The following is a 20,520-nucleotide window of genomic DNA, read 5'->3' on the forward strand; positions in this document are numbered from 1 at the left end:
ATCCTACTCAAGATCTTATAATCCACACATAACATGGTTAACGGTCTATAGTTATCAAGTTGGTGTGGGTTGCCTTTCTTAAATAATACGGAAACCACACCCATCTTCATACTCTCTGTCATCGCCTCTCCCTCCATGATTTCCTTAAAAACTCCCACCAAATGTATCCCCACCACCCCCCAAAGGGTTTCGTAAAATTCCTTTGTTAAACCATCTATTCCCGGCACTTTATTTGCCTTCATTCCTTTTATTACTTTATATGCCTCCTCTATTGTCACTTCCCCCTCTAGCCTTTCCCTTTCTTCTCCCGTTAGTCTCTTCTTTATTTTCTTCAAGAAGAAATCCCCTTTCCCTCCCTCTAGATTTTCTTTGCTGAACAGCTCCTCATAATATTCCTTCGCCACCTTTAACATATCTTCTCTCCCTTCCGTCATTTTCCCATCCTTCTCCAATTTTGTTATGACTCCCCTTTTTTCCCTACTTTTCATCTTTTTGAAGAAAAAAGCGGAACATTTCTCGTTCTCCTCATACTCCTCCTGTTTTAATTTATATGTTTCAGCCCTTGCCTTCCTCTCAAGTAATTCTTCCTGTTTCGATCTTAAAATTTCTATTTTCTCGTCCTTATTTTTATTTTTTTCTTTTGTTTGTAGTGCGTAAGTATATTCTATTTCTTTTTGCAGCGTGCGGAATTCCTCATTCCTAGCTCTTGACCTTTCCGTACAATAATCCACTGTGAACTTTTTTATTTTATTTTTTACATCCTCCCACCAATCCAGTTTATTCATGTATAACTTCTCCGTCTCTGCCCATAAAGGGAAGAGCTCTGCAAATTTTTTCTTATATTCTTTTTCCATAAGTACTTCATTATTTAGTTTCCAGTAACCTTTTCCATAATCTGTTCCTTTTATCTCCACTTCCACCTCTACCATTTGATGATCCGTAAACAGTGCCGGTATTAGTTTTCCTTGCTTTATTTTGCACTTTTTGTCTACCAATATGTAATCTAATCTACTTTCCACCCCTCTTGTATTCTTCCATGTGTGCCCCACTTGTTTCCCCTGTAGTGTAGCCATTGCATCTATCAAACCATATTTTTTTATGAAAGTCTTGAAGGGGAGGGAGGATTTTTCCTTCTCCAAGGTGCAGTTGAAATCCCCTCCCACCAGAATATTTTTTTTTGTCATAAAACAGGTATCCATTTTTAAGAGTAGTTCTCTTCTCAACTTTGGATCCACATGTGCGTACACGTTTATTATCCGGTTTTGCATTCCACTTTTTTCCACATCTACAACCATCACCCTTCCCTGTATTAACGTGTAACTTTCCTTTATCCTTATACTTTTGTTTCCACATAACACTCCGACCCCAGTCCCGTGTACCCCCCCTATACTCCAAGCCGATTCACCTCCTCTCCATTCCTCCGTAAAAAGGTCAATATCCCCCTCATCCTTTAGATGTACTTCTTGCAGTAGGCAAACATCAAAATTATAATGTAACAAAAATTCATAAACCATTTTCCTCTTTCGGGCGTTTTTAAGCCCCCTTACATTTAAAGTAATTATTCGGAATTTTCCCATATCTTAACAACAAAACCAAATCATTACCAAACAAAAACATGGGAATACGTTTATAATTAAAGTCCGGAGGAAAAAATAAAATAACTGCATTAAGTAACCTAAAAAATCTTCTTTTATTTCGAAATCCCCATTTTTAACTCTCCATATTAACTTGCGCCAGCAAGTTTTTTATAAAAGAATCTTCCGACTTTTCTTCACTTTCGGCCTCTTCCCCCGTATCCCCATCACTAGTTAAGTCACTTAAAGGCGTGTGCATACATTCAGTCTGTGTACCTCTCAGAACATGTCCCTCCACATTTTCCACCTCCTCGGTCCGTTCCTCTCTGTCCTCTCTACTTTTCATTTTAGTCTCTTCTGAAGAAGCGCCCGAGCTCACCTTTCTCCGCCTCTTAGCTGATTTTCTCCGAGGCTTCGCTACTACTTCCCACACCTGTCCGTCCTCCCCTTGTTTCTCTCTCTCGGCGTCCAGTTCACGTGGATTTCCTCCCTCCTCCTTTCTCTGCTCTGCTCCACCTTCCTTGCTCCCATCTCTCTCCTCATTAGTCTGATCTTCGGCAGCCGTTGGCGCCTCCTGTGCTCTCCTTTCAGTATCAGTTTCTGTGTCCGTTTTTCTATGATATCCGTCTTTAGTTCCAGATTTTGCCGCTTCAGAATATGACCTTGGCCTAGTACAGTCTCTTGCCATGTGCGTCTCCGAATCACACAAGTGACATTTTCTAGGCTCCTTGCAGTCTTTTGTTATATGGCCTATCTTTCCGCAACTCCTGCACCTCATTTGTTCGCAACTGTCCGCATTGTGTCCGGTGCTACCACATTTTCTGCACGCTTGGGGCTGCCCGGCATACACTAGGAAGCCCCTATCCGCTCCAATAGAGAACACCGCGGGCGGGTGGCAATACCCGTCTTCGGTGGCCATATCCACATTTAATTTGACTCGAAATTGTCTTTTTCCGGTCCATAGGCCTAAGCCATCCTTTATTTTCCGCACTCCTGGTAGTACTGTAACGTACCTTCCCAAGAAATACTTAATAGTCTCTTCAGAAACCCATGGGTTGTACATATGAACAGTTAGGATCCTATAATCATTTCTGTACATAGGGGTTACCATGTATTTTCTCAATTCTTCGTTTTCTTCTCCAATACACTTCCTTCTCACCTCCTCCGCACATTCTCCCGTGCAAAAGGTTACATCATAATGTTTACTTGCCGTGCTCTGCTGAAGGCAGTAGATTTCCTCAGGCTGTATCTTTAAAGCCTCGTATAGGATCCTCCGTCCAAAATTAATTCTGTCATGGATTTCCTCATCTTTCTCCATCAACTCGAATCTCAAAGTATTTCTTGTACCTTGCATCCATGCATTCCTCTCATGGAAGTTGGCCGATGATGCCGCCATCCTGCATTGCTTCTCGCCTTATCACTGATAAGAACAGATTTTTTTTTTTTTCTTTTTTATTTTTACTTACAACACCATCTTACATTTCCATTTGCTCAACATTCCATTGAATACTTTTCATATTTCACAAAAACATCTTTTACATCATTCATAATAATCCTTCCACCTGTCCTTAATCGTGTCTATTCCCCATCTTTGTAATTCATGCCGATATATCCCCTCAAATTCCCTCTCTATATCCTTTATTGTTCCCATCTCTTTCCATTCATACCCCCCCCCCTTATATACCCCTGTCTTGCCCTCCATATCTTAAGTTTTGTAATTGATAACAACATACAACGTATTTTATTTTCCTCCTTCTTTTTATCCTTAGGCCTAAGATAAGTTATTTCCTCATATGTCAAAGCCTCTAGTCCCTTATACCTCCTCTTCATTCCAGCCCATACCTTTTTTGCATATTTGCACCCCCATAGGACGTGTTCAATCGTTTCTTCCTCTGTGCAATTATCCCTCGGACATTCTTTTAACTTCCCCAAATTATGTGCATACATCGTAGTCCTTACAGGTAATTTCCTATGTAGGTGCATCCAATTAAAATCTTTCAAAACATTCTTATAACTCTTATCCTGTGCGTATTCCCAAACTTCCGAACTCACTATCCCCTGGTTGTAGTTAGCATTCCTCGCCAGTTTTTTATACAGAAGTTTATGATTTTGTATTGTATCCACCTCCCTGCACTCTATATGTCTCTTTCCCCACTTAACCATCCTCTGAAAGTATTCTGGTCTTGTCTCTGCCTTCGGCCCCTGATTTTCCCACCCAATTAAAAACCGGTATGGAATAGCTAACCAGAACCATAACAATATCTGACATTTATGAATATATGGCTTCTTTAACAGCGTACACACATTTGCATAAAAAATCGTATCTAACTTTAACGGAATGTTCGGTACCCCTTTTCCCCCATCGGCAACCTCCTGATACATTTGTACTCTCTTTACGTACTCGTAACCTCCCCATATAAAATTAAATATTCCCCTCATTATTTGTGCTCTAAATACTTGTAGCATCGGGAACACATAGCCTAGATACAATAATTTCGGCACCACCTCACTCTTTATCACTAACACCTTCCCAGTAATTGTAAGCTTCCTCATTTTCCATAGTCGTAATTTCCTTTCCACCTCTGCCATCTTCCCCTTCCAGTTCCAAATAGCATCGCCCTCCTTATTCCCAAAAAAAATTCCTAGAATGTCCATAGGACCTTCACACAAAGTATAATCACAAATATTTTCCCTCCTACCTTCCCACGTCCCCAAGTACTTATATTTTGTCTTTTCCTTATTTATTTTTGATCCTGTAACTTCTTCATATATTTTTAATATTTCCACAACTTCTCTTAAACTGTCGTCGTCCGCTAAATATAGTATAGTATCATCCGCATATTGAGATATTTTCAAACATTCCCCCCCCGGCATCATTATCCCCCTCACTCTTTTATTCTCCCGAATTGCACAAGCCAATGGTTCAACATATAATACATAGAGTACCACCGATAACGGGCACCTTTGTCTCAACCCCCTCGCTTGATGAACTTTTTCCGTGAGGAACCCGTTCAATTTGATTTTTGAATATATCTCTTTATAAAGGATCCTCACCCACCTTATAAATTGTTTTCCCAAGCCCATCTTAGTCATTACCTCCCACAACATTTCGTAATCTAGCCTATCAAATGCCTTTTGTTGGTCTAAACTTACACAGATTGCCGCCATTTTTCTATCCTTTACATATGCAAGTATGTCTCTATGTAATTGTATATTCCATGAAATTTGTCTCCCCTTCACCCCACACGTTTGATCACTTCCCACTATATCCGACATTACCCCTACCAATCTATTTGCAATTATCTTACTTAAAATCTTATAATCTACACATAACATAGTGAGAGGTCTATAATTATCAAGTAAATGAGGATTCCCTTTCTTAAATAATAACGAAATCACACCCGTCCTCATACTCTCCGCCATCTCTTCCCCCTCTAATATTTCTTTAAAGACCTCCAACAAATGTAACCCTATCACTCCCCAAAATACCTCATAAAATTCTTTCGTTAATCCATCTATTCCTGGTACCCTATTTACCTTCATTCCCTTTACCACCTTATATGCCTCTTCCATCGTTATTTCCCTTTCCAGAAACTCCCTATCTTCCTCTACTAATCTCCTCTTTAATGACCCCAAAAGAACATCTCTTTTTTCTGTCCCTACTTTTTCTTTTCTAAATAAATCCTCGTAATATTTTTTTACTACCCCCAACATGCTTTCCCTCCCTATAATCTCCTTCCCATCCTTTTCCAATTTCTCTATAACCCCCCTTTTATCCCTACTTTTCATCTTTTTAAAAAAATATGCGGAACACCTTTCATCTTCCTCATACTCTTTCTGTTTTAATTTATATGTTTCTGCTCTTGCCTTCCTCTCTAATAACTCTTCTTGCCTCACCTTTAAGTCTTCAATTTTCAAATCTACATTTTTTTCCTTCCCCTCCTTTTGTATAACATAAATATGTTCTATCTCTTTTTGTAACATATTAAATTCTTCTTTTCTACGTTTAGATCTATCTGTACAATATTCTATCGTAAATTTTTTTATCTTGCATTTTACATCCTCCCACCAATCCCCTTTTTTTCCATAAAGTTCTTTTACTTTCACCCATAAAGGGAAGATCTCTAAAAATTTATCCCTATAATCTTTTTCCTTTAACACCTCATTATTTAATTTCCAATATCCCTTCCCGTATTCCATCCCTTCTATCTCCAAATCCACCTCTACCGCCTGGTGATCCGTGAGTAGAACCGGAATCGTTTTTCCCCCTTTAATTTTACACTTTTTATCTATCAAAATATAGTCCAACCTACTCTGTACCCCCCTTGTATTCCTCCATGTATACCCTACTTTTTTCCCCAGAAGTCTGCCCATAACATCCGTTAACCCGTATTGTCTTATAAATGTCTTTAATGGGAGAGAAAATTTTTCTTTTTCTAAAGATACATTAAAATCCCCTCCCACTATAATATTTTTCCTTGTAATAAAACAAGTGTCCATCGACAAAAGGAGTTCTCTTCTTTGTTTTGGATCCACATGTGCATACACATTTATTATCCGGCTTTGGACCCCGTTTTTTTCTACATCTACCACCATCACTCTTCCCTGTATCACCGTATAACTTTCTTTTATTTTTATACTTTTATTTCCACACATCATGGAAGTTGGCCGATGATGCCGCCATCCTGCATTGCTTCTCGCCTTATCACTGATAAGAACAGATACTACACTTGATCTTAGCCAAAAGGCCGAGAAGCGATACCCACATATCGCACGACAGAAACGACTCATTCTGCTTACTGCAACTCTAACTCATGGTTACAATGAAGAACACAGTCGCCTTCTAACAAATGGTAGAGGACAGGTCGATGTTTTACTGACGTTTTACCTCCGAAACATCACAATATAACTATGGTCGGCATGTTTCAGTTTTTAAACGGCGCCACATATATGACGACACTTTAGTTTCTGAAACGCCGGTCAGCGCATGCCGGTTAATGAGATTCAAAATCACGTGGTCGCCTGCAGTCCAATCAGCGGTCGTTGAGACGGAGCGTCTTCAATTCATTTTTATAACTTTCTTGGCGTTATAATTGTTTTCATAATATGATAATTACATACTGTTAAATTTTTAATGTTTCTCCTCCCGGTAACTGTATTCCTGTTATGTCTGGGCTTTCCCTAATTGCACAAGCCAACGGTTCTACATATAACATGTACAGTAAGACTGAGAGGGGGCGACCTTGGCACAGACCTCTCATTTGTCTTTCATCCCAGCTTTTTTGGGGGTGACTGGGTGGGGGGATATTGCTCACAGCAAATTCCTAAAAACTCCTATTGATCATTGTTGCTCCCATAGATACATTTCAGTTTACCAGTCATGAGGCTCCAAATTATACCAGGAGTGGGGTTTGAACCCACGAGAGGATGCGCTCATTGGAGCTTAAGTCCAACGCCTTAACCACTCGGCCACCCTGGTGCATATATATTGTGCATGCGTGTTCCTTTAGGAAACAGGAAGATTGGTAGGAGAAAGAAACGTATTAATCTTGTTTGTTAGGATCATAGCCATAAATGGAGGACTCTTATAAAGTCCATGGATTTTCATTCACACATATTACATGAGGTATCTACTCTTTACACACTAAGGATCCACACTACCAGGGCTACGGCACACAGCTGTTTTATAAATCATCAAAACCAATACTATCCTAAGATTTATTATATGCAAAAATGATCTGTTCCAAAATGTTTTCATGTAATCCTGAAAACAGAAAAACAATCTTCTGCACTATTAACCATCCACAAATGGAAACAACAGACAATACAGGTGATTTTAGCTAAAAAGCCAAGAAAAAATTGTGTGGTGTTTTTTTTTTTTCAAACGATGTAATTTACAGCCACAGAGGACAGAAAGCTGCAGTATGTAGAGAAAGAGAAGAGTTAAACCTATAATCAACATGAGTCCTTGTAGATGGCAGCCTCCGGTTTTTAAAGACTTCTATTGGTCTCTAGTGGACAACAGAGGTAACTGCAGGATTCGAGCCAGAATAGTGTAACTGCAGTTCAAAACGACATATTTTTTTGATTTCCCATAGAAAGTGTGTGTCCAGCCACGTGTCAGTCCAAGTGGCAGGATTTAGTAATTCTGGTAATAGTTAAATGTAAGTCATTCACAAATATTAAGTCGCAACATTTCAGTCTGACTAACCTTGGAAGATTACACGAAGACAATGTCCAGATATGCAGACGCACGCATATATCTAGCGTATAAGAAATTTCTTTGCACAAACTGTTGAGTCAAATGACATTTGTTTTTCACAGCTTCAGGGGGTGCACCGTTCCTAGAAATACTGCAATACCAGGTCGATGCGTGGAGTGGACGGAGCAAGCCCCTATTCCATCTCCCTGCTCCAAAAATCAATTTAATATATGGTCCCCGGGTAGGGGACGTATCAGATATTAAACTGATAAGAACAGATACTACACTTGATCTTAGCCAAAAGGCCGAGAAGCGATACCCACATATCGCACGACAGAAACGACTCATTCTGCTTACTGCAACTCTAACTCATGGTTACAATGAAGAACACAGTCGCCTTCTAACAAATGGTAGAGGACAGGTCGATGTTTTACTGACGTTTTACCTCCGAAACATCACAATATAACTATGGTCGGCATGTTTCAGTTTTTAAACGGCGCCACATATATGACGACACTTTAGTTTCTGAAACGCCGGTCAGCGCATGCCGGTTAATGAGATTCAAAATCACGTGGTCGCCTGCAGTCCAATCAGCGGTCGTTGAGACGGAGCGTCTTCAATTCATTTTTATAACTTTCTTGGCGTTATAATTGTTTTCATAATATGATAATTACATACTGTTAAATTTTTAATGTTTCTCCTCCCGGTAACTGTATTCCTGTTATGTCTGGGCTTTCCCTAATTGCACAAGCCAACGGTTCTACATATAACATGTGCAGTAAGACTGAGAGGGGGCGACCTTGGCACAGACCTCTCATTTGTCTTTCATCCCAGCTTTTTTGGGGGTGACTGGGTGGGGGGATATTGCTCACAGCAAATTCCTAAAAACTCCTATTGATCATTGTTGCTCCCATAGATACATTTCAGTTTACCAGTCATGAGGCTCCAAATTATACCAGGAGTGGGGTTTGAACCCACGAGAGCATGCGCTCATTGGAGCTTAAGTCCAACGCCTTAACCACTCGGCCACCCTGGTGCATATATATTGTGCATGCGTGTTCCTTTAGGAAACAGGAAGATTGGTAGGAGAAAGAAACGTATTAATCTTGTTTGTTAGGATCATAGCCATAAATGGAGGACTCTTATAAAGTCCATGGATTTTCATTCACACATATTACATGAGGTATCTACTCTTTACACACTAAGGATCCACACTACCAGGGCTACGGCACACAGCTGTTTTATAAATCATCAAAACCAATACTATCCTAAGATTTATTATATGCAAAAATGATCTGTTCCAAAATGTTTTCATGTAATCCTGAAAACAGAAAAACAATCTTCTGCACTATTAACCATCCACAAATGGAAACAACAGACAATACAGGTGATTTTAGCTAAAAAGCCAAGAAAAAATTGTGTGGTGTTTTTTTTTTTCAAACGATGTAATTTACAGCCACAGAGGACAGAAAGCTGCAGTATGTAGAGAAAGAGAAGAGTTAAACCTATAATCAACATGAGTCCTTGTAGATGGCAGCCTCCGGTTTTTAAAGACTTCTATTGGTCTCTAGTGGACAACAGAGGTAACTGCAGGATTCGAGCCAGAATAGTGTAACTGCAGTTCAAAACGACATATTTTTTTGATTTCCCATAGAAAGTGTGTGTCCAGCCACGTGTCAGTCCAAGTGGCAGGATTTAGTAATTCTGGTAATAGTTAAATGTAAGTCATTCACAAATATTAAGTCGCAACATTTCAGTCTGACTAACCTTGGAAGATTACACGAAGACAATGTCCAGATATGCAGACGCACGCATATATCTAGCGTATAAGAAATTTCTTTGCACAAACTGTTGAGTCAAATGACATTTGTTTTTCACAGCTTCAGGGGGTGCACCGTTCCTAGAAATACTGCAATACCAGGTCGATGCGTGGAGTGGACGGAGCAAGCCCCTATTCCATCTCCCTGCTCCAAAAATCAATTTAATATATGGTCCCCGGGTAGGGGACGTATCAGATATTAAACTGATAAGAACAGATACTACACTTGATCTTAGCCAAAAGGCCGAGAAGCGATACCCACATATCGCACGACAGAAACGACTCATTCTGCTTACTGCAACTCTAACTCATGGTTACAATGAAGAACACAGTCGCCTTCTAACAAATGGTAGAGGACAGGTCGATGTTTTACTGACGTTTTACCTCCGAAACATCACAATATAACTATGGTCGGCATGTTTCAGTTTTTAAACGGCGCCACATATATGACGACACTTTAGTTTCTGAAACGCCGGTCAGCGCATGCCGGTTAATGAGATTCAAAATCACGTGGTCGCCTGCAGTCCAATCAGCGGTCGTTGAGACGGAGCGTCTTCAATTCATTTTTATAACTTTCTTGGCGTTATAATTGTTTTCATAATATGATAATTACATACTGTTAAATTTTTAATGTTTCTCCTCCCGGTAACTGTATTCCTGTTATGTCTGGGCTTTCCCTAATTGCACAAGCCAACGGTTCTACATATAACATGTGCAGTAAGACTGAGAGGGGGCGACCTTGGCACAGACCTCTCATTTGTCTTTCATCCCAGCTTTTTTGGGGGTGACTGGGTGGGGGGATATTGCTCACAGCAAATTCCTAAAAACTCCTATTGATCATTGTTGCTCCCATAGATACATTTCAGTTTACCAGTCATGAGGCTCCAAATTATACCAGGAGTGGGGTTTGAACCCACGAGAGCATGCGCTCATTGGAGCTTAAGTCCAACGCCTTAACCACTCGGCCACCCTGGTGCATATATATTGTGCATGCGTGTTCCTTTAGGAAACAGGAAGATTGGTAGGAGAAAGAAACGTATTAATCTTGTTTGTTAGGATCATAGCCATAAATGGAGGACTCTTATAAAGTCCATGGATTTTCATTCACACATATTACATGAGGTATCTACTCTTTACACACTAAGGATCCACACTACCAGGGCTACGGCACACAGCTGTTTTATAAATCATCAAAACCAATACTATCCTAAGATTTATTATATGCAAAAATGATCTGTTCCAAAATGTTTTCATGTAATCCTGAAAACAGAAAAACAATCTTCTGCACTATTAACCATCCACAAATGGAAACAACAGACAATACAGGTGATTTTAGCTAAAAAGCCAAGAAAAAATTGTGTGGTGTTTTTTTTTTCAAACGATGTAATTTACAGCCACAGAGGACAGAAAGCTGCAGTATGTAGAGAAAGAGAAGAGTTAAACCTATAATCAACATGAGTCCTTGTAGATGGCAGCCTCCGGTTTTTAAAGACTTCTATTGGTCTCTAGTGGACAACAGAGGTAACTGCAGGATTCGAGCCAGAATAGTGTAACTGCAGTTCAAAACGACATATTTTTTTGATTTCCCATAGAAAGTGTGTGTCCAGCCACGTGTCAGTCCAAGTGGCAGGATTTAGTAATTCTGGTAATAGTTAAATGTAAGTCATTCACAAATATTAAGTCGCAACATTTCAGTCTGACTAACCTTGGAAGATTACACGAAGACAATGTCCAGATATGCAGACGCACGCATATATCTAGCGTATAAGAAATTTCTTTGCACAAACTGTTGAGTCAAATGACATTTGTTTTTCACAGCTTCAGGGGGTGCACCGTTCCTAGAAATACTGCAATACCAGGTCGATGCGTGGAGTGGACGGAGCAAGCCCCTATTCCATCTCCCTGCTCCAAAAATCAATTTAATATATGGTCCCCGGGTAGGGGACGTATCAGATATTAAACTGATAAGAACAGATACTACACTTGATCTTAGCCAAAAGGCCGAGAAGCGATACCCACATATCGCACGACAGAAACGACTCATTCTGCTTACTGCAACTCTAACTCATGGTTACAATGAAGAACACAGTCGCCTTCTAACAAATGGTAGAGGACAGGTCGATGTTTTACTGACGTTTTACCTCCGAAACATCACAATATAACTATGGTCGGCATGTTTCAGTTTTTAAACGGCGCCACATATATGACGACACTTTAGTTTCTGAAACGCCGGTCAGCGCATGCCGGTTAATGAGATTCAAAATCACGTGGTCGCCTGCAGTCCAATCAGCGGTCGTTGAGACGGAGCGTCTTCAATTCATTTTTATAACTTTCTTGGCGTTATAATTGTTTTCATAATATGATAATTACATACTGTTAAATTTTTAATGTTTCTCCTCCCGGTAACTGTATTCCTGTTATGTCTGGGCTTTCCCTAATTGCACAAGCCAACGGTTCTACATATAACATGTGCAGTAAGACTGAGAGGGGGCGACCTTGGCACAGACCTCTCATTTGTCTTTCATCCCAGCTTTTTTGGGGGTGACTGGGTGGGGGGATATTGCTCACAGCAAATTCCTAAAAACTCCTATTGATCATTGTTGCTCCCATAGATACATTTCAGTTTACCAGTCATGAGGCTCCAAATTATACCAGGAGTGGGGTTTGAACCCACGAGAGCATGCGCTCATTGGAGCTTAAGTCCAACGCCTTAACCACTCGGCCACCCTGGTGCATATATATTGTGCATGCGTGTTCCTTTAGGAAACAGGAAGATTGGTAGGAGAAAGAAACGTATTAATCTTGTTTGTTAGGATCATAGCCATAAATGGAGGACTCTTATAAAGTCCATGGATTTTCATTCACACATATTACATGAGGTATCTACTCTTTACACACTAAGGATCCACACTACCAGGGCTACGGCACACAGCTGTTTTATAAATCATCAAAACCAATACTATCCTAAGATTTATTATATGCAAAAATGATCTGTTCCAAAATGTTTTCATGTAATCCTGAAAACAGAAAAACAATCTTCTGCACTATTAACCATCCACAAATGGAAACAACAGACAATACAGGTGATTTTAGCTAAAAAGCCAAGAAAAAATTGTGTGGTGTTTTTTTTTTTCAAACGATGTAATTTACAGCCACAGAGGACAGAAAGCTGCAGTATGTAGAGAAAGAGAAGAGTTAAACCTATAATCAACATGAGTCCTTGTAGATGGCAGCCTCCGGTTTTTAAAGACTTCTATTGGTCTCTAGTGGACAACAGAGGTAACTGCAGGATTCGAGCCAGAATAGTGTAACTGCAGTTCAAAACGACATATTTTTTTGATTTCCCATAGAAAGTGTGTGTCCAGCCACGTGTCAGTCCAAGTGGCAGGATTTAGTAATTCTGGTAATAGTTAAATGTAAGTCATTCACAAATATTAAGTCGCAACATTTCAGTCTGACTAACCTTGGAAGATTACACGAAGACAATGTCCAGATATGCAGACGCACGCATATATCTAGCGTATAAGAAATTTCTTTGCACAAACTGTTGAGTCAAATGACATTTGTTTTTCACAGCTTCAGGGGATGCACCGTTCCTAGAAATACTGCAATACCAGGTCGATGCGTGGAGTGGACGGAGCAAGCCCCTATTCCATCTCCCTGCTCCAAAAATCAATTTAATATATGGTCCCCGGGTAGGGGACGTATCAGATATTAAACTGATAAGAACAGATACTACACTTGATCTTAGCCAAAAGGCCGAGAAGCGATACCCACATATCGCACGACAGAAACGACTCATTCTGCTTACTGCAACTCTAACTCATGGTTACAATGAAGAACACAGTCGCCTTCTAACAAATGGTAGAGGACAGGTCGATGTTTTACTGACGTTTTACCTCCGAAACATCACAATATAACTATGGTCGGCATGTTTCAGTTTTTAAACGGCGCCACATATATGACGACACTTTAGTTTCTGAAACGCCGGTCAGCGCATGCCGGTTAATGAGATTCAAAATCACGTGGTCGCCTGCAGTCCAATCAGCGGTCGTTGAGACGGAGCGTCTTCAATTCATTTTTATAACTTTCTTGGCTTTATAATTGTTTTCATAATATGATAATTACATACTGTTAAATTTTTAATGTTTCTCCTCCCGGTAACTGTATTCCTGTTATGTCTGGGCTTTCCCTAATTGCACAAGCCAACGGTTCTACATATAACATGTACAGTAAGACTGAGAGGGGGCGACCTTGGCACAGACCTCTCATTTGTCTTTCATCCCAGCTTTTTTGGGGGTGACTGGGTGGGGGGATATTGCTCACAGCAAATTCCTAAAAACTCCTATTGATCATTGTTGCTCCCATAGATACATTTCAGTTTACCAGTCATGAGGCTCCAAATTATACCAGGAGTGGGGTTTGAACCCACGAGAGCATGCGCTCATTGGAGCTTAAGTCCAACGCCTTAACCACTCGGCCACCCTGGTGCATATATATTGTGCATGCGTGTTCCTTTAGGAAACAGGAAGATTGGTAGGAGAAAGAAACGTATTAATCTTGTTTGTTAGGATCATAGCCATAAATGGAGGACTCTTATAAAGTCCATGGATTTTCATTCACACATATTACATGAGGTATCTACTCTTTACACACTAAGGATCCACACTACCAGGGCTACGGCACACAGCTGTTTTATAAATCATCAAAACCAATACTATCCTAAGATTTATTATATGCAAAAATGATCTGTTCCAAAATGTTTTCATGTAATCCTGAAAACAGAAAAACAATCTTCTGCACTATTAACCATCCACAAATGGAAACAACAGACAATACAGGTGATTTTAGCTAAAAAGCCAAGAAAAAATTGTGTGGTGTTTTTTTTTTTCAAACGATGTAATTTACAGCCACAGAGGACAGAAAGCTGCAGTATGTAGAGAAAGAGAAGAGTTAAACCTATAATCAACATGAGTCCTTGTAGATGGCAGCCTCCGGTTTTTAAAGACTTCTATTGGTCTCTAGTGGACAACAGAGGTAACTGCAGGATTCGAGCCAGAATAGTGTAACTGCAGTTCAAAACGACATATTTTTTTGATTTCCCATAGAAAGTGTGTGTCCAGCCACGTGTCAGTCCAAGTGGCAGGATTTAGTAATTCTGGTAATAGTTAAATGTAAGTCATTCACAAATATTAAGTCGCAACATTTCAGTCTGACTAACCTTGGAAGATTACACGAAGACAATGTCCAGATATGCAGACGCACGCATATATCTAGCGTATAAGAAATTTCTTTGCACAAACTGTTGAGTCAAATGACATTTGTTTTTCACAGCTTCAGGGGGTGCACCGTTCCTAGAAATACTGCAATACCAGGTCGATGCGTGGAGTGGACGGAGCAAGCCCCTATTCCATCTCCCTGCTCCAAAAATCAATTTAATATATGGTCCCCGGGTAGGGGACGTATCAGATATTAAACTGATAAGAACAGATACTACACTTGATCTTAGCCAAAAGGCCGAGAAGCGATACCCACATATCGCACGACAGAAACGACTCATTCTGCTTACTGCAACTCTAACTCATGGTTACAATGAAGAACACAGTCGCCTTCTAACAAATGGTAGAGGACAGGTCGATGTTTTACTGACGTTTTACCTCCGAAACATCACAATATAACTATGGTCGGCATGTTTCAGTTTTTAAACGGCGCCACATATATGACGACACTTTAGTTTCTGAAACGCCGGTCAGCGCATGCCGGTTAATGAGATTCAAAATCACGTGGTCGCCTGCAGTCCAATCAGCGGTCGTTGAGACGGAGCGTCTTCAATTCATTTTTATAACTTTCTTGGCGTTATAATTGTTTTCATAATATGATAATTACATACTGTTAAATTTTTAATGTTTCTCCTCCCGGTAACTGTATTCCTGTTATGTCTGGGCTTTCCCTAATTGCACAAGCCAACGGTTCTACATATAACATGTACAGTAAGACTGAGAGGGGGCGACCTTGGCACAGACCTCTCATTTGTCTTTCATCCCAGCTTTTTTGGGGGTGACTGGGTGGGGGGATATTGCTCACAGCAAATTCCTAAAAACTCCTATTGATCATTGTTGCTCCCATAGATACATTTCAGTTTACCAGTCATGAGGCTCCAAATTATACCAGGAGTGGGGTTTGAACCCACGAGAGCATGCGCTCATTGGAGCTTAAGTCCAACGCCTTAACCACTCGGCCACCCTGGTGCATATATATTGTGCATGCGTGTTCCTTTAGGAAACAGGAAGATTGGTAGGAGAAAGAAACGTATTAATCTTGTTTGTTAGGATCATAGCCATAAATGGAGGACTCTTATAAAGTCCATGGATTTTCATTCACACATATTACATGAGGTATCTACTCTTTACACACTAAGGATCCACACTACCAGGGCTACGGCACACAGCTGTTTTATAAATCATCAAAACCAATACTATCCTAAGATTTATTATATGCAAAAATGATCTGTTCCAAAATGTTTTCATGTAATCCTGAAAACAGAAAAACAATCTTCTGCACTATTAACCATCCACAAATGGAAACAACAGACAATACAGGTGATTTTAGCTAAAAAGCCAAGAAAAAATTGTGTGGTGTTTTTTTTTTTCAAACGATGTAATTTACAGCCACAGAGGACAGAAAGCTGCAGTATGTAGAGAAAGAGAAGAGTTAAACCTATAATCAACATGAGTCCTTGTAGATGGCAGCCTCCGGTTTTTAAAGACTTCTATTGGTCTCTAGTGGACAACAGAGGTAACTGCAGGATTCGAGCCAGAATAGTGTAACTGCAGTTCAAAACGACATATTTTTTTGATTTCCCATAGAAAGTGTGTGTCCAGCCACGTGTCAGTCCAAGTGGCAGGATTTAGTAATTCTGGTAATAGTTAAATGTAAGTCATTCACAAATATTAAGTCGCAACATTTCAGTCTGACTAACCTTGGAAGATTACACGAAGACAATGTCCAGATATGCAGACGCACGCATATATCTAGCGTATAAGAAATTTCTTTGCACAAACTGTTGAGTCAAATGACATTTGTTTTTCACAGCTTCAGGGGGTGCACCGTTCCTAGAAATACTGCAATACCAGGTCGATGCGTGGAGTGGACGGAGCAAGCCCCTATTCCATCTCCCTGCTCCAAAAATCAATTTAATATATGGTCCCCGGGTAGGGGACGTATCAGATATTAAACTGATAAGAACAGATACTACACTTGATCTTAGCCAAAAGGCCGAGAAGCGATACCCACATATCGCACGACAGAAACGACTCATTCTGCTTACTGCAACTCTAACTCATGGTTACAATGAAGAACACAGTCGCCTTCTAACAAATGGTAGAGGACAGGTCGATGTTTTACTGACGTTTTACCTCCGAAACATCACAATATAACTATGGTCGGCATGTTTCAGTTTTTAAACGGCGCCACATATATGACGACACTTTAGTTTCTGAAACGCCGGTCAGCGCATGCCGGTTAATGAGATTCAAAATCACGTGGTCGCCTGCAGTCCAATCAGCGGTCGTTGAGACGGAGCGTCTTCAATTCATTTTTATAACTTTCTTGGCGTTATAATTGTTTTCATAATATGATAATTACATACTGTTAAATTTTTAATGTTTCTCCTCCCGGTAACTGTATTCCTGTTATGTCTGGGCTTTCCCTAATTGCACAAGCCAACGGTTCTACATATAACATGTGCAGTAAGACTGAGAGGGGGCGACCTTGGCACAGACCTCTCATTTGTCTTTCATCCCAGCTTTTTTGGGGGTGACTGGGTGGGGGGATATTGCTCACAGCAAATTCCTAAAAACTCCTATTGATCATTGTTGCTCCCATAGATACATTTCAGTTTACCAGTCATGAGGCTCCAAATTATACCAGGAGTGGGGTTTGAACCCACGAGAGCATGCGCTCATTGGAGCTTAAGTCCAACGCCTTAACCACTCGGCCACCCTGGTGCATATATATTGTGCATGCGTGTTCCTTTAGGAAACAGGAAGATTGGTAGGAGAAAGAAACGTATTAATCTTGTTTGTTAGGATCATAGCCATAAATGGAGGACTCTTATAAAGTCCATGGATTTTCATTCACACATATTACATGAGGTATCTACTCTTTACACACTAAGGATCCACACTACCAGGGCTACGGCACACAGCTGTTTTATAAATCATCAAAACCAATACTATCCTAAGATTTATTATATACAAAAATGATCTGTTCCAAAATGTTTTCATGTAATCCTGAAAACAGAAAAACAATCTTCTGCACTATTAACCATCCACAAATGGAAACAACAGACAATACAGGTGATTTTAGCTAAAAAGCCAAGAAAAAATTGTGTGGTGTTTTTTTTTTCAAACGATGTAATTTACAGCCACAGAGGACAGAAAGATGCAGTATGTAGAGAAAGAGAAGAGTTAAACCTATAATCAACATGAGTCCTTGTAGATGGCAGCCTCCGGTTTTTAAAGACTTCTATTGGTCTCTAGTGGACAACAGAGGTAACTGCAGGATTCGAGCCAGAATAGTGTAACTGCAGTTCAAAACGACATATTTTTTTGATTTCCCATAGAAAGTGTGTGTCCAGCCACGTGTCAGTCCAAGTGGCAGGATTTAGTAATTCTGGTAATAGTTAAATGTAAGTCATTCACAAATATTAAGTCGCAACATTTCAGTCTGACTAACCTTGGAAGATTACACGAAGACAATGTCCAGATATGCAGACGCACGCATATATCTAGCGTATAAGAAATTTCTTTGCACAAACTGTTGAGTCAAATGACATTTGTTTTTCACAGCTTCAGGGGGTGCACCGTTCCTAGAAATACTGCAATACCAGGTCGATGCGTGGAGTGGACGGAGCAAGCCCCTATTCCATCTCCCTGCTCCAAAAATCAATTTAATATATGGTCCCCGGGTAGGGGACGTATCAGATATTAAACTGATAAGAACAGATACTACACTTGATCTTAGCCAAAAGGCCGAGAAGCGATACCCACATATCGCATGACAGAAACGACTCATTCTGCTTACTGCAACTCTAACTCATGGTTACAATGAAGAACACAGTCGCCTTCTAACAAATGGTAGAGGACAGGTCGATGTTTTACTGACGTTTTACCTCCGAAACATCACAATATAACTATGGTCGGCATGTTTCAGTTTTTAAACGGCGCCACATATATGACGACACTTTAGTTTCTGAAACGCCGGTCAGCGCATGCCGGTTAATGAGATTCAAAATCACGTGGTCGCCTGCAGTCCAATCAGCGGTCGTTGAGACGGAGCGTCTTCAATTCATTTTTATAACTTTCTTGGCGTTATAATTGTTTTCATAATATGATAATTACATACTGTTAAATTTTTAATGTTTCTCCTCCCGGTAACTGTATTCCTGTTATGTCTGGGCTTTCCCTAATTGCACAAGCCAACGGTTCTACATATAACATGTACAGTAAGACTGAGAGGGGGCGACCTTGGCACAGACCTCTCATTTGTCTCTCATCCCAGCTTTTTTGGGGGTGACTGGGTGGGGGGATATTGCTCACAGCAAATTCCTAAAAACTCCTATTGAGCATTGTTGCTCCCATAGATACATTTCAGTTTACCAGTCATGAGGCTCCAAATTATACCAGGAGTGGGGTTCTGGTAATAGTTAAATGTAACTCATTCACAAATATTAAGTCGCAACATTTCAGTCTGACTAACCTTGGAAGATTACACGAAGACAATGTCCAGATATGCAGACGCACGCATATATCTAGCGTATAAGAAATTTCTTTGCACAAACTAGTGATGTGCGGATCGATCCTGAAATATCGATTCCTCCGATACCAATCATTTATGTTCTAGAATCGATTCTCACATTAAAATATCGATATTTTAGTAATTTAGAGTAAATTTGTAGTTTATCATTAACAGGAACACAGTGGAAAGAAACTATAACATTCGGATTGCCTACATTCAAAGGAACTACTTCCTCTTCCGCCTTTCATAGTCATGTGCGAAATACGGCTGTATAAATGTCTCGCAGCCCCTTGGCGTGCGCACTCACAACAATGGCTGAGCGTAATTGTGCGGATGTATTTTACCTCCACAAACAGCTGAGCCGTGGTTTGCAATAAATGTGGCAAAAAAAGTGAGGTGTTGTGGCCATACTTGCCAACCTTGAGACCTCAGAATTAGGGAGACATTCAAAAGGGCTGTTTGGGCGGATAAATATATTTTACAGGGTTTATTTATCGGATAAAATACGTTAAATGTCACCGTTATTATTGGCCGGCCCGGAAACAGCGGGGGTGTCCAAATTCAGAGGCTGCTTCCACCTGAGGACCGGCCTTCGCGGTCTAAAGAAAGCCGGGTAGTACGTCACGAGCTCCCTCGGTGGAGTGAAACTCTGCCGTCTGCTCCTTGCTGTCTAAAATATAACCGGACACTGACGTAAACTCTTCTGTTTAATCAGTTTTCTGTTTGACGTTTATTCAGCTGTGTGAAAACCCCGGAGGAACCCTCCCGAGGGAATAATAAAGTTTAATTTAATTTAATCTAATCTAATAACTTTAATCTCAGCCAAACCAATTTACTCACGAACAAATAAAACACTGAAAAAGCCAAACAAGAACATTTTTAAGTTATCAAAGTGACTTGTACATCATGTTTAACCCGAGTGGTGAAAGACCGCGGGGGTTTGAAGACGATGTGTCGGTCGGCTCAGATATTTGAAGTTTACACAGCTACATTCTCACCTGAAAATATGTTAAAAGTTTTTTTGCGACCCAGAAAGAGAAATAAGAGTGATATTAAAACTAAGTCGCTGCCGTCATTGTTGGAAACTGGAATTGGCTGGGCCGCGCTATGAATTCTGCGATATGGTT

At 40.2% G+C, this 20,520-nt stretch overlaps 1 protein-coding gene, 14 non-coding genes and 1 pseudogene across 15 annotated transcripts in view; all 16 read right to left on the minus strand.

Annotated features, from left to right (window-relative positions):
- LOC146654652 (transient receptor potential cation channel subfamily V member 1-like) overlaps nt 1-20,520 on the minus strand; it is a 67,559-nt gene that overhangs the window by 40,910 nt on the left and 6,129 nt on the right. The window lies entirely within an intron of this gene.
- Nucleotides 6,192-6,334, minus strand: LOC146654658 (U2 spliceosomal RNA; annotated as a pseudogene).
- Nucleotides 6,971-7,053, minus strand: trnal-uaa (transfer RNA leucine (anticodon UAA)). Its single transcript has one exon. It is a non-coding gene; the product is annotated as a tRNA-Leu (tRNA).
- On the minus strand, nt 7,903-8,093 carry LOC146654660 (U2 spliceosomal RNA). Its single transcript, XR_014907436.1, has one exon. It is a non-coding gene; the product is annotated as a U2 spliceosomal RNA (small nuclear RNA).
- On the minus strand, nt 8,730-8,812 carry trnal-uaa (transfer RNA leucine (anticodon UAA)). Its single transcript has one exon. It is a non-coding gene; the product is annotated as a tRNA-Leu (tRNA).
- LOC146654662 (U2 spliceosomal RNA) lies at nt 9,661-9,851 on the minus strand. Its single transcript, XR_014907437.1, has one exon. It is a non-coding gene; the product is annotated as a U2 spliceosomal RNA (small nuclear RNA).
- On the minus strand, nt 10,488-10,570 carry trnal-uaa (transfer RNA leucine (anticodon UAA)). Its single transcript has one exon. It is a non-coding gene; the product is annotated as a tRNA-Leu (tRNA).
- Nucleotides 11,418-11,608, minus strand: LOC146654664 (U2 spliceosomal RNA). Its single transcript, XR_014907439.1, has one exon. It is a non-coding gene; the product is annotated as a U2 spliceosomal RNA (small nuclear RNA).
- trnal-uaa (transfer RNA leucine (anticodon UAA)) lies at nt 12,245-12,327 on the minus strand. The gene has a single exon. It is a non-coding gene; the product is annotated as a tRNA-Leu (tRNA).
- LOC146654666 (U2 spliceosomal RNA) lies at nt 13,176-13,366 on the minus strand. The gene has a single exon (XR_014907444.1). It is a non-coding gene; the product is annotated as a U2 spliceosomal RNA (small nuclear RNA).
- trnal-uaa (transfer RNA leucine (anticodon UAA)) lies at nt 14,003-14,085 on the minus strand. The gene has a single exon. It is a non-coding gene; the product is annotated as a tRNA-Leu (tRNA).
- Nucleotides 14,934-15,124, minus strand: LOC146654668 (U2 spliceosomal RNA). The gene has a single exon (XR_014907440.1). It is a non-coding gene; the product is annotated as a U2 spliceosomal RNA (small nuclear RNA).
- On the minus strand, nt 15,761-15,843 carry trnal-uaa (transfer RNA leucine (anticodon UAA)). The gene has a single exon. It is a non-coding gene; the product is annotated as a tRNA-Leu (tRNA).
- LOC146654670 (U2 spliceosomal RNA) lies at nt 16,692-16,882 on the minus strand. The gene has a single exon (XR_014907441.1). It is a non-coding gene; the product is annotated as a U2 spliceosomal RNA (small nuclear RNA).
- trnal-uaa (transfer RNA leucine (anticodon UAA)) lies at nt 17,519-17,601 on the minus strand. Its single transcript has one exon. It is a non-coding gene; the product is annotated as a tRNA-Leu (tRNA).
- LOC146654672 (U2 spliceosomal RNA) lies at nt 18,449-18,639 on the minus strand. The gene has a single exon (XR_014907442.1). It is a non-coding gene; the product is annotated as a U2 spliceosomal RNA (small nuclear RNA).

The sequence above is a fragment of the Rhamphochromis longiceps genome, linkage group LG14 (assembly GCF_057381845.1).
Source record: "Rhamphochromis longiceps isolate RC_006_pf linkage group LG14, R_longiceps_female_GT1.1, whole genome shotgun sequence".
Classification (NCBI taxonomy): domain Eukaryota; kingdom Metazoa; phylum Chordata; class Actinopteri; order Cichliformes; family Cichlidae; genus Rhamphochromis; species Rhamphochromis longiceps.